The sequence below is a fragment of the Camponotus floridanus genome, unplaced genomic scaffold (assembly GCF_003227725.1).
Source record: "Camponotus floridanus strain SB8 unplaced genomic scaffold, Cflo_v7.5 scaffold63, whole genome shotgun sequence".
NCBI classification, from domain to species: domain Eukaryota; kingdom Metazoa; phylum Arthropoda; class Insecta; order Hymenoptera; family Formicidae; genus Camponotus; species Camponotus floridanus.
The window spans coordinates 746,231-759,702 of NW_020229803.1; the positions used below are offsets into that span (position 1 = coordinate 746,231).

Genomic DNA, 13,472 nt, shown 5'->3' on the forward strand with positions numbered 1-13,472 from the left:
GTCAAAAAATTTATCAGATCCTCTAATTTTTGTAACTGATCCTCGCAAACCGTTATTAGACATGTTACCAAGCGAAAAGGACTTTATTTAAACAATGATATTGCTTACAGCGCGCTTATTGGTTATTGCCTCAACCTGGAAGGAAGAGAAGGAGACAGTCGTCGACCAATCACGATTGAGTAGTATTCCGATTGAGTAGGTTGATTTCTTTATTACTTTCGTAGTTCTGTAGGACAAGGTCAATCTCGTTTGAGCATTTGGGGACGACGGTCAGCTAGCTTCACTTGACAGTTCAAATCGGTCAGCTAGCTTCACTCGACACTTAAAATCGGTTTTGTGAGTTAACAGTGACACGCAAGTCGGACAGCCATCGGAAAAGCAACCTCGCAGAAGGGAAGACTTGTGGAATCGGTATGTACATTTTTTCATAAAATTATACCTTTTAATTAAATATTTTTTACTGAAAATGGGAAAGAGAATATTCACACTCTTGCAAATTTTTATCGCGAATCCTAAGCAGTTGCGGTGAAATTTTTCTAACGCGAGTTTTGTCCAGTGTCTCATCTGTTCTGATATTCTCCCAACATTGTTGGATGATCATATTTTCAAGAAAATATAAGATTCCAATTTCGATTCTTCAGGATTGCCTGAAACCGATTTGCTTCGTTTTGCTCTCGTTGGTCTTGGGATATTCGATTTATATTGCGAATCTAGCTTTACTTTCTGCTGGCATGCCCCGTAGCTTGGAAAATATTACGCAAGGGGTACTGTAAACTTTCATAGAGAAATACAGAAACGCATAAAACGCACAGTCCCTGTCCGACCATCAAAATATTATCATATACGTCGCCTAAAAATATACTTCTTCGTGTGTACGGTTTTGATCCAAACATAGAGATATAATATAATAAATTTTTAGTTCCGAAAAATAAATATACAAAAAAAATTAGAATCATTGCTACTTTTAAAAGTCATCACTTATTACCGATATTTAAAATCGTATGTATTAGTGATAGTGATGATTCGTAATAATATTAGGTGAACGAGTGAATTAAGAGGAAACTTTTATGATTTTATCCTTTACCATTATTATCGTATATTCATTAATGCATAATTAATATCGTATTTCCATGAAGCCATAAAAAGTTTCTCGTATTAAGACATATTTTAAAATTAGAAAAATCGTTTAAAAATTATCTTTAATCGCGACGGAAGCATTCAACGGGAAATTTAATTTACCCAATTATAATCGCACAAAGGATATGTCATATATCTCATTGAATGGAAAATACGACGATATTCGCAGATGAAACCACAAAGGCTGGTCAATGTTGCGCCGCAACATCGATATAGTAAAGGGTGATATTCCATGGAACGGAAACGATACATCACAGTTTTGCCTTATGCTATGAAAATCACACCAATTTCCAATATTGAATTTATTAGACCTTAATCTCCCTACGTTACATCTCTGAAATTTTTAAATAATATAAATATCTCACGATAAATTTAGAATAGAATCAAAATATTTATTTCAATAAAGTTTTAGATATGCGAATAGAGAAAATAGAATCTTGTTTTCCTTATTTAATTACGATTATTTTTATAGGATCTTATTTGAAAAAAAAAAAAGAAATTTCAAACTTAGGTATAAAAATTAAATTTTACCAAAAATTAGAGATTAAAAGATATTTATTTTGTTAACGAAAATAATAAATATTAGAAAATATTTTCTGTCAGTAAATACCCGTTCCGTTTCACGAGAATTCATCCTTTTCAAATGCACATGCGTATAAATGCGTCTGTCCTGTGCATCTTGCACCATCCTTTCTGCGATCGTGAAATCTAATATAGTCGCGACTTATAAATCAGAAACGACCATAATCTCTCGTTCAGCTTTATTTCCTTCCCACGTAAGACGTAGACTACGAGCCAATTTCTTATGCGACAATAGAGTAGCCGACATTTTGAAGAAAAGAAATATAAAAGCGGCGATGCGTAGCGAAAATATCAGCGAGCCAGAAATGCGAACCGAATCAGCGGCATGAATTATGAATTTCACTTTGGATTATTAAAAACCATTATTCAAAATATATTCACAGACAAAATGTGGCATCAGCCAGGTTTTCTTAAATTATGAACAATGTGCAATAGTAATATAGTTTATCTGACAACCAATAAATCTCTTGAAACTTTCTAAATGCAGAACATTTTTTACATATTGTAAAGGTATTTATGTGTATATACATATGCAGGGTCTGCCAAAAGTCTCGGAATGAGTAAATATTTAAAAAACGAAGCTTAAATCTTTTGAAAAAATATCTCAAACAAAAACCTTACGGTTTCGAAAGTTCTATTGAATGGTCACGTCTGTTTGACATTGAATGGAAGGATTAAGATATATGGAATTTCACTTCGTTTCTTTAAGTGGAATTTCTTATTTTTCATTGCATATTCTTGTAGCTTATCTCGAGAGTTTTTCAAAACACTATAATAAAATATATTTTTTTATTAAGCACTTTTCGAATTACGATGATGCTTGAAATAATTTCTTAATTTTATATAAATCATAAAATATTTCGTAAAATATTCATTTTGCAATGATATTATTTTAATATTTTTATACAAAATGATGTGAATCAATTGTTAAGAAAACACAGAGTTATTTTAAAGAAAAAAATATATAATTTGAAGTTAATTAACAGTTACAAATTTAAAAAAAAATCGACTTTATACTTTCTTTATATCAATTGATCCTCTCATTATTTTGTGTATAAAAGTATTAAAGTAACATCATCGAAAAATAAATATTTTACGAGATATTTTATAGTTCATGAAAAATTAAGAAATTATTTCAAGCCTCATAACCCGAAAAGTACTTAATAAAAAAATATTTTATTACGATTTGGAAAGTTTTCGAGATAAGCTACAAAAATGTATGACTAATGGTAGACAGTCCCATTGAAAAATACAAAAGTCAACTCCGTATAGACTTAAGGAGATTTGGTATGTACAATCCCAGCAAAAAGTAGCTAAAAATCAATATTGACGAATAGTCAATAGTCAATAGTCAATAGTCAATAGTGCACAGATGTATTTTTTAATATTTATTGTATTTTTACTGAAATATTCCAAATTTTGTTAATCGAAATGACTAACTTTTGGCAGAGAATTTTGCCTTGTGACAGATACATGGCTAACTTTATTGAATTATATTTAATATCTTTTTAACCAATTAGTACTTGTATAATATTATTTGACCAAATATTTCCTCTGTATTTAAACTTTTGCAAATTTTAAACAAATTATAAATATTATTTCCATGTGTTTTTGTCATTTGAATCGACGTGGTTATACGTTTCCCATGAGAATGCATGTTAATTCGGTGCAAATTAAAATCTTTATAACTTACGAACGCTTTAATGAATCGATTTAAAAATTGTATTGAAGATTCTAAACTATGTAAGGATATTCTGTACAATTTTCATTAAATTCTCAATATTTTGAAAATAGGTACAAAACATAACCATAAATTATTCAAAAACCTAACCTGACGTGCTGGAGAAATTCTACGGCCAGTTGTTTTCAACATCAAAAGATCTATTAGATTTACCTACTCTGCTTTTTGCAAACTAACCAAACCTAAAATTTCGCAGATCTGTGTAATCAGTCAATATTCGTTGTCCGATACCTAAGTAATAAAAAAGACAATAAGAAAACAATATTGAGTTCTAATACATACTGACAAGGGAAAGTCACAATGTGATACCAATCGATTTCGCCGAAACTCGGTGTATCGTTTGAGTAGCATATAAAATGAATATAATACCTATAAACGGATAAGACGCGCTTTTCAACCGTTTGCAAAATAATAAACATTAAAAAATTTCAGTTCGGTATAAGCAAAGTAGGACCTTAAATTGAAGAGCGCGTAGCAGAGTGCTAGTTTCAGTCCCAACGTTGCGGGTTCGAGTGTCGAAACAAAATTTTTTTTAAACTTTTTTTTTAATTATAACAACTTTCACAATATAAAAATGTATATTATATATATTTATGCGTTTTGTATATTTTTTTACATTTATTATTCAAGTGCACATTTATTTATCCATGCATTTTTTGTTTGCGTTCTCTGATTGTAATCCATTTGTTCACAATTAGATAAAATATTTTACTAAGCAGTTTAAAATAATATTTAAAATAATATTTAAACTACTCTACGTTATTTTAAACTACTCTATACCCTTCGAAGCAGGTAGAAAAAGATCGTTAAAAGGATCCACAAAAAAAAATAAAAGAAGGAGAAGATTGTATAACGGACAAACAAGATTTCGTCATTCGGTTGCTAGCAACCGGTAGAATGCAGAGTGTACAATTTGTGAATTAACAGTGAACAAAATGGAAAATTTACCTGATCCTTCGCAAACAGCGGAAGATGAATATGATGTAAATTCACTTTATAGTGATAAATTAAAATTGCGATTAAAAGATGCAATTATTCATCATCATATGGAACAATTGCTTCTCCAGAGCAATCTTGTGGATCAGAAGTCATCTGGAGTACTTTTGCTTAACAATTGATATTTACATTTATTTTTATCCCGTACTTTTATTCCATAAAAAAGTTTCTATCAGTGGACGCAAACAAAAAAATGCATGGATAAATAAATGTGCAATTGAATAATAAATGTAAAAAAAATATACAAAATGCATAAATATATATAATATACATTTTTATATTGTAAAAGTTGTTATAATTAAAAAAAAAATTTTTTTTAAATTTTGTTCCGAAACTCGAACCCGCAACGTTGGGACTATGAATATAGCACTCTGCGCTCTTCGATTTAAGATCTTACTTACTTTGCTTATACCGAACTACAATTTTTTAATGTTTATTATTTTACAAACGATTGAGAAGCGTCTTATTCGTTTACAGGTATTTATTTTATATGCTATCCAAACGATACACCGAGTTTCAGCGAAATCAATTGGTATCACACTGTGATTTCCCCTTGTGAGACAAATCATCAAAGAATGCGGGCGGCACAACTTAAAGAAAGAGACAAACATATTGTATCTATTCTTGCGATCTTCTGATTAACACAGAAAAGGTTGGTTCGCTTCGGTAAAACTCTTCTCAAAGACATTCTTCAAAAAATATTGTCGTCCGTTATCATGTCTAAACAAAGGGATGATTCACTCTAATATAGACTAGAGACCAGTATAGACTAGAGTCCAGCATAATACTAGAGTTTAATGTAACGATTTTTGTAATAAATAATTAATGTTTCAAAACTTTTCACAAGGGAAATAAGAAATCATTAACAAAACTAATCAATAACTTAATCAAAAAACATCTAAAATATAAGTCTTATTTAGAAATAGATCTTATTAAGATATATCCACTTTTGGTGTATTTTGAGTATGAGAAATTGTGTGGAATATTACAATTTGATCTTAGCTACAGTGTAGAGATGTATTTTTTAATATTTATTACGTTTTTACTGAAATATTTCGAATTTTGTTAATCGAAATGATTAACTTTTGGCAGAGAATTTTGCCTTGTGACAGATACATGGCTAACTTCATTGAATTATATTTAACATCTTTTTAACTAGTACTTGTATAATATTATTTGACCAAATATTTCCTCTGTATCTAAACTTTCGCAAATTTTAAACAAATTTTGAATATTATTTCCATGTGTTTTTGTCATTTGAATCGACGTGGTTATACGTTTCCCATAAGAGCACATGTTAATTCGGTGCAAATTAAAATCCTTATAACTTGTGGACGCTTTAGTGAATCAATTTAAAAATTATACTGAAGATTCTAAATATATGTAAGAACATTCTGTCGAATTTTCATTAAATTCTTAATATTTTGAAAATAGGTACAAAATATCCTTCCAAAAATCCATCCACTTCAAGTCAAATGGATATGACTAATCAATAAAACATTAAACCTTGAAATCTTGAAACTTTTGTCTAAAATATATTTATCAAAAATGCTTTGTTTTTTACCATTACGAGACTTTTGGACGACTGTATATACACATATTTTTTATTACATATTTTTTCATTCATAATCATAATTATTATCTAAAAATTGTTATCTTTTATAACAAATAAAATAATAAAATATTTCTACATATAATATTTCTATTAATAAAATAGTATAATATTTCTACATCCAACTTATTTAAGTATACTACAATATATTATAAATATATGCAATAAACGCATATTAATGAAATTATTACCTTATTAATTCGATTCTTAAAGAAAGATCAATATATATGTCGGTCTTTTTTTTAAAAGTGTATATAAAATATAAAAAAGAAAGAAATGAGGGGAGAAAGAAACTTTATTAAAAAGGTATACGGTTATCGGTTACAATCTTTTAATAACATTTTCAAGAACATCCGGAACTTACGAAACAAGGGATTCGACTCACAGAAGAGTGTTTCGGGAGCTCTCGACAATCACACAGTGCATCAACGCAAATAAATGAATATATCACGCTCGTAAACGGGCAGACCAATATACTGTAGGCGCTCTTACGGCATCGTATTTAATGCATACCAAGAACATACTGGCGGTTAACGCGAACAAAATTCTACCATTTATAATCATGACGCATGAACGAGCGCGCCACGTTTGTAACAGAGCTTCCATCGCGCGTGCTTTAATTAATTCGGGGTTTCGGCGAATCCCGCGAATACTCTATAATTTACATCGTCCAACGATCGTGTCCGTTTTTACGTCGAAACGTCCGTTGCTCGCGAAACTTTGTAACATGTTTATTATTATTATTATTACTTTGCATATATCAGTGGTCGCAATTATTCAGCATGCTATTATGATCAATAAAATGGCGAAAACTGACATAAATGTTTAAACTTGTAGTTAGAAGTATCAACCTTTACAAATTCGAGATTTAAGGATGTATTAGACGGACCGTGTCTGTCTCAGAAGTTAATCCAAAGTACCAAAAAATTAAAGTTGGGCAGAATACGAATTCTAATTGATGAAAAATTTTTTAAAAATCACGAAATCATACTTCAAAGTATTCTTTAATATAAATAGGTCTTAATTTTCAAGAAAATGTTGCCACGTTTTATCATCAATATTGCGTCAAACCGATAATCACAGTTATTTTTTAATAATAATTTCAAAACAAACAAGTAAATCGTTTTAAAACTTTGTGGGAACATTTTTACATGTATGAAGAATATAATATTACAAAATGAAATTTTTATCATTGTTTTTTTATAGCTTGTGAATAATTGATTACTTGTTTCTTGAACGTTTACATAAGATCCTATGTTAAAATCGCAAAATTCAAAAATAAATAACTTTTAAAGGAGCAAGTAAAAAAATTGGAAATAATTCATGACGATTTAAAATGTTATTAAGAATGTTAAATTAAAAATTCACGGCGATTGATTGTAATATATCTCCAATACATCCTTAATGCATCGATCCTCCTCTATCATCAGAGAATTTCAATCAAATAATAAAGCTAATAGTTATATATATTTATAAAAAATCTCTCTTGACATTTGCTAAGTGACCTTTTGTGTATCATCTGTATAATCCCTTTGATACACTTTTCCGCCGAAAAGAATTGCGAATGTTGGTCAATATCGTTTGCGGCGGTCATCTGCTCGGATAGACGTTTATCAATCTATAAAATCGATCGATGGACTCGTCAATGGTGAACGATAAATTCGGAAAGCTTAGGATGTACGTTTGACAATGACAAACCGTCCGAGGGAGATTAGAAAGCCTTTGTGCGTGCCAGGAAGCTGATCATTGTGTCGAAAGGGAGACCAGAGAAAGCTGTTCTTTTGTCGCGAATGACAGGGCCGATCTTCTTCTATCAGTGCAGATATTTGTAGCGGCGAAAGGCTGACCCGCGGCCTCGCCGCCGCCAATTTTACACCGATGTATTTTATTGCGCTTCTCTCTTCGAAAATGCCGACGTGTCGCCGACTTTCTTGCACGTGACGGAAAATCTGAAGTGTAAATCTCTTTTGTTAGAAGATAAGGTTGACGAGAAGACAGGGATCTTGAAAATGTTGCAATGTGTAATTTAAAAAAAAAAATGTTTAACATTATATACACACATACTTTTATATTGCATATTATACAAAGATTTTTTTATATTACATATACATATATACAGGGTGTACTAAGTGTCTGGAAACGGTCGAATATTTCAAACTATGCATTTTAGAACAAATATTTGAGACGAAAGTTGTAAAATGGGGCTCTAAAATAACTATTTACCTGTTTTGTCAACATGACCGCAGGTACCGTTGCCAAGGTAACGTGAAAGCCATCTTGAATTTTTTGAATAGAATGTCCCTTTCGTGTAGCTTATCTCAAGAACTTTTCAAAACACTATAATAAATATTTTTAGAGTTATGAGACTTGAAATAATTTCTTAATATCTTCACATAAACTATAAAATATCTTATAATATTCATTTTTCGATTATATTTCCTTAATATTTTTATGTACAAAATAATGAGAGGAATTAATTGGTGTAAAGAAAACACATAATTGTTTCGAAGAAAATATATGTAATTTGCAATTAACAATTACATATTTTTTCTTAAAAACAACTGTGCGTTTTTTTACTCCAATCTTCTCATTATTTTAAGCATAAAAGTATTGAAGTATTAACAGCATCGAAAAATGAATATTTTACAAGATATTTTATAGTTTATATAAAATTAAGAAATTATTTCAAGTCTCATAATTCGAAAAGTACTTAGTAAAAAAGTACTTTATTGTAGTGTTTTGAAAAATTCCCGAGATAAGCTACAAGAATATATAATAAAAAATGGGGCATTCTATTTAAAAAATCTAAAATGGCTTAGACATTTTAGAGTCCTACAATTTTTGTCTGAAACTTTTTTCCTAAAATGCATAGTTTGAAATATTCGACCATGTTCTTTTGATACAAACTTTTAGTACACCTTGTATATATATATATATATATATATATATATAAAATATTATAATATGTAATTATTTTATTCGAATATCTTAAAGCAAATACTAATAGAACAAATAAAAGTTTAGAGAAATTCAAAAAACAAATTTAACGAATAATATAAACACGATATATAATAAAAAAATAAATATCTAATTTTCTGATGAGTTAATAAAATTTCTTATCATTTCCCAGATATTTTAATTTGTTACTCTGCGGCTTTAAATTTCGAGATAGAATTGCGCACTCAAGAATTAGTAGAGAAACATATTGTACTTAGGATTCATTATAAATGACACATGGCAAACTACGTACAATATTTCCACTCAAAGAAGACTTACCTAGCCGAGTAAACTCGCTTTGAAACGTTGACAGAACCCCATGTCACGTTACGAATAATATATGAGTGGAATAAAACAAAAGCTGCGCGCTTTGTCGATACGGAAAGCTGATGAACACCTCTGTAATAATGATATCATTTAAAATTAATCAACACAGCAGTGGTTGCCAAAGTTACTTGCCGCTTGTGTAACATTTGGTAGCCTCGCGAAAAGGAAATGTCACGCGGAAATCGATCGGAATAAGAGAAATGAGACACGAATTACCTCTATAAACAGATTTACGCCGTTGAATGGGCAGAATGATGCCTCTATCGATTTTCAATCGGCCGCAGAAGATTTTTTATTTTACAAAAATCGCACCTTTTTTTACGATCCAACACTACTAAGTTTCCCCTCCATAAAACGACGCTGGCCGAATTTATGAGGATAGTAAAAAAACGGTCGATTTACTATAAAGGCGACAGTTCTCCGTCTCATACTGCATTTTATCACGCAAATAACCGGGATACGCATAAAATGAAAATTATATAATAAAGCAACAGAGTATTAAGAGATGCGAAGAGACGGCGGTTTGCTTTAGATTGTTGTTGATAACGATGATAAAGAGAGCTTTTATAAAGCTCGTTCAATCACTGTCGGAATTTTTTACATTTATTCCAATTATTCGCTCGCGCAGAGAAATCGGAAATCTGGGTATCGCAAATAGCAAATAATTTTTTTTCCATAATTGCAGAGATTTTTTTAAATTACAGATTCCAGTTTCCATATGTTGTAAATGTGAATCCGTTGTAACGACTGATTGCGTGCAAACATATCCGCGTGCTTTTTTTCCGCTGATTAACTTTCTGCCATGTCTCGTTAATACACGTTATAAACAGAAAGCAAGAACTGCAACATCCACGCATTTCGCTTCGATTTACGCAATTGTACAGTGACGTTCAACGAAATAAGCTTAGATAAGTTGCAAAAGAACGAAAGAGAGAATAAACGCAATTTTAAATTAAAGCGGTTAAAATTTCCCATCAAAGAAGCAATAGAGGCTAAATCTGCCCTGCACAAATACAAGTGCGTTTGATAATCGCGATATTCATAAATATTAGGTTTTGTGAGCACTTTACGTTTGTTTAAAGAATAAAAAGATGAAAATAACGCTGTAAACAAGATTATCAGATTTCGCAAACCTCTGTATGCGTATCCCGAAGAGTTGACAAGCCGAAATTTTGAGCCCGCTAACACAAATGCCATGAAAAAGCGTAATGAAATTTCACGGTTCGACGAGAAGCCGCGTTGCGTAATAGGATCAATATGTTATATTTATTTGGGGCGCGTATCTCTCTCTCTCTCTCTCTCTCTCTCCCTCCCTCTCTCTCTCTCTCTCTCTTTCTCTCTCTCTCTCTCGCGCGTGCCACGCTATAAAGCTGCCAATGTTGAGCTAGGGAATAGCTGAAAGTACCTACGAGTGACCTGTATACACTCGCCTGGCGTAATACGAAATGCTAATAATTAGCATGACACGTCGGTCGTGTAAATTACAACTCTGTTACAACGAGACATAATGGATGTTTACTGCCATCGCGGTTCTATTGCCCGTAAACTTTCCGCTAGATCATTGGATTTATCCCGCGCCGCGTTTAACTGGTCTGCCCGAAACGTGTCTAGTGTGCTGATACACACTGGCGGAGTAGCACGTTTCATCGTTGAAACTTGGGAATAATGAGCTTGGCTAAGGTTCTACGACCCACATTCTCGGAATTTTAGCGATAAATACAAGTGGTTCGATGTAGATGTTAAACGCAGTGAGAAAAAATGGTTTGATTGTATCAACAAGACGTATATGATTAAAGGTATTTTGATTAAATCTCAAACAAGAATTTCTAGTTTTCATGATAAGACTCGATTTTTTATAACTAGAAAAGTTTAATAGATTTTACTATAAGGATTTGATTAGTATTTTCTGGTTGGATCTATAAAATTTCTTGTTACAAAAAGAGTTCTTAAATATAAAATTTCTTGTTATCAAAAAGAGTTCTTAAAGCACTCAGATTCGAGTTAGACATCCGACAACTCTATCTAGATGATAACATTATGATATCAATAAGTCCTCTGATGCGTCGATTTTAGAGGAAAAAAAGACATCACATACAGGACATCTAAAAGAATACTTCAATCTGACTTATTATAGATGTTAAGGAAATGTTACCATTAAGACTTTCTTTATAAAATTATTTATTTTAAATTCAGTTTGTTAGAAATTAAACTGATAAACAGTAATGCAAGAAGAGGATGCAGCTCAAACACACACAATCGGAGAGCTAGCGTCCTCTTTCTGGCATTACTACTCGTAAAAGAAAAAAAATATACTTTGGATTTAATGTTAATACTAGTTCTTTATATACATTTCATGGCAAATATTGAATACGAGTTAAGTTAAGAAGCAAGCAAAGAAATTAATGTAACAAGAAATTTTATAGATCCAACCAGAAAATACTAACCAAATCCTTATAGTAAAATCTATTAAACGTTCTAGTTATAAAAAATCGAGTCTTATCATGAAAACTAGAAATTCTTGTTTGATTTAACCAAAATGCCTTCAATCATATACGTCTTGTTGATACAATCAAACGATTTTTCTCAGTGTATTTATTTTTATTTATCTATTTAATGTCTTAATAAAATATTCAATGAGCAATCCGTATTCTTTATTGTAATTTTTAGTGATAAAAAAAATTAAAATTTTACATAAGCAATAAATGCTTATTATATGAAAACTATTCAGTTTTTTTTTCAGTATATTTATAAATCTAGCATTTAAAGCTTTAAAGATTCTATTTTTTTCTTCATGTGAGTGAAAAGAATTAAGAAATGCAATGAAAAATTTTATTTAAAAAAATTGCATCAAAAATCTTTAAAATATTCTCTTGGAAGAATCGAAGAAATCTCATGGAATTTTATTGGGACTCAAAGAATATTTTTAAAAAAATTTTTACCTTGATAATTTTGCTCTCATATTATAATAAGATCTAATCAGAAAATACTAACCAAATCCTTATAGTAAAATCTATTAAACGTTTTAGTTATAAAAAATCGAGTCTTATCACGATAACTAGAAATTGTTTGATTTAACCAAAATGCCTTCAATTATATACGTCTTGTTGGTACAATCAAACGATTTTTCTCAGTGTAGATGTCTTTAAAGTTTTTAGTAAGCGAACTCTAAAGACATTTATAAGTAGACATCATAAAGAGCTTTTTTGAAAGACATCTTACAAAAAGATAACTTATTGATGTCATTTTAAAAAGAAATGAATGAAGTCTTCAAAAAGTCCTCTTAAAGATTACAAATTTGGAAAAAGGCAAGTCCTCTTAAAGACTTCTTCTTGCATCCTCTTCTTGCACTGTTTATCAGTTTAATTTCTAACAAACTGAATTTAAAATTATTTATTTAATAATCTGAATTGAATTTCCAATAATCTTGTTGGAATTCAAAATATTAAACAGACCTTTAAGATTAGATGGAAAAAATTTTAAACGACTTGGTACTGAGAAGTTTAATATTAATAAGAGGAAAATTAAACAATAATAACACTAATGCTCGTGTGTTGCAAAGCAATAATAAAAATTCTAGGGCCAATAATACGAGCTAATTACTAAGATCTAAAGAAAATGAAAACAAATATTAATAAGTTTGTTTAATTAAATCACAAACGTTTCGACTTTACTTAGTCTTTCTCAGTATAAAAAATAACAAAATCAACATATTAAAATCATCCGTATTCCTTTACCAATATTATTCGTATGTCGCAGAAAAATAAGTATAAATTTAATCAAAATGTAAAATGAGAAAAATCGTCAGAGCGCTATAGAATAAAATAAACAATAAGAAGCCCATAAACACTCATACAGAACCAAATGTTTCGACAGCCAAAAAATGAGAAGAGTTTAGTATTATTAACTAGAAAATCTGATAAATTTAACAAAACGAAATTAATCAGATTTATCGGTAATTCCTACAAGAATTCTGATTTCGTCCATTTTCCAACAGGACATACTGGTTGAATCTACCAGAATTCTAATTAATGCAACCAGATTTTTTTCTCAGTGCGCGATCTTTATTTGATTACGTGCAAA

General features: G+C 30.3%; 1 protein-coding gene across 1 annotated transcript in view; it reads left to right on the plus strand.

Moving 5' to 3' along the window:
• Positions 1 to 275: 275 nt before the first annotated feature.
• LOC105249524 (poly(A) polymerase type 3) overlaps positions 276 to 13,472 on the plus strand; it is a 56,043-nt gene continuing 42,846 nt past the window's right edge. The window contains exon 1 of the mRNA XM_011255055.3: positions 276 to 411. The gene's annotated coding sequence lies outside the window, so the exon portion shown is untranslated. The remainder of the gene's footprint in view (positions 412 to 13,472) is intronic.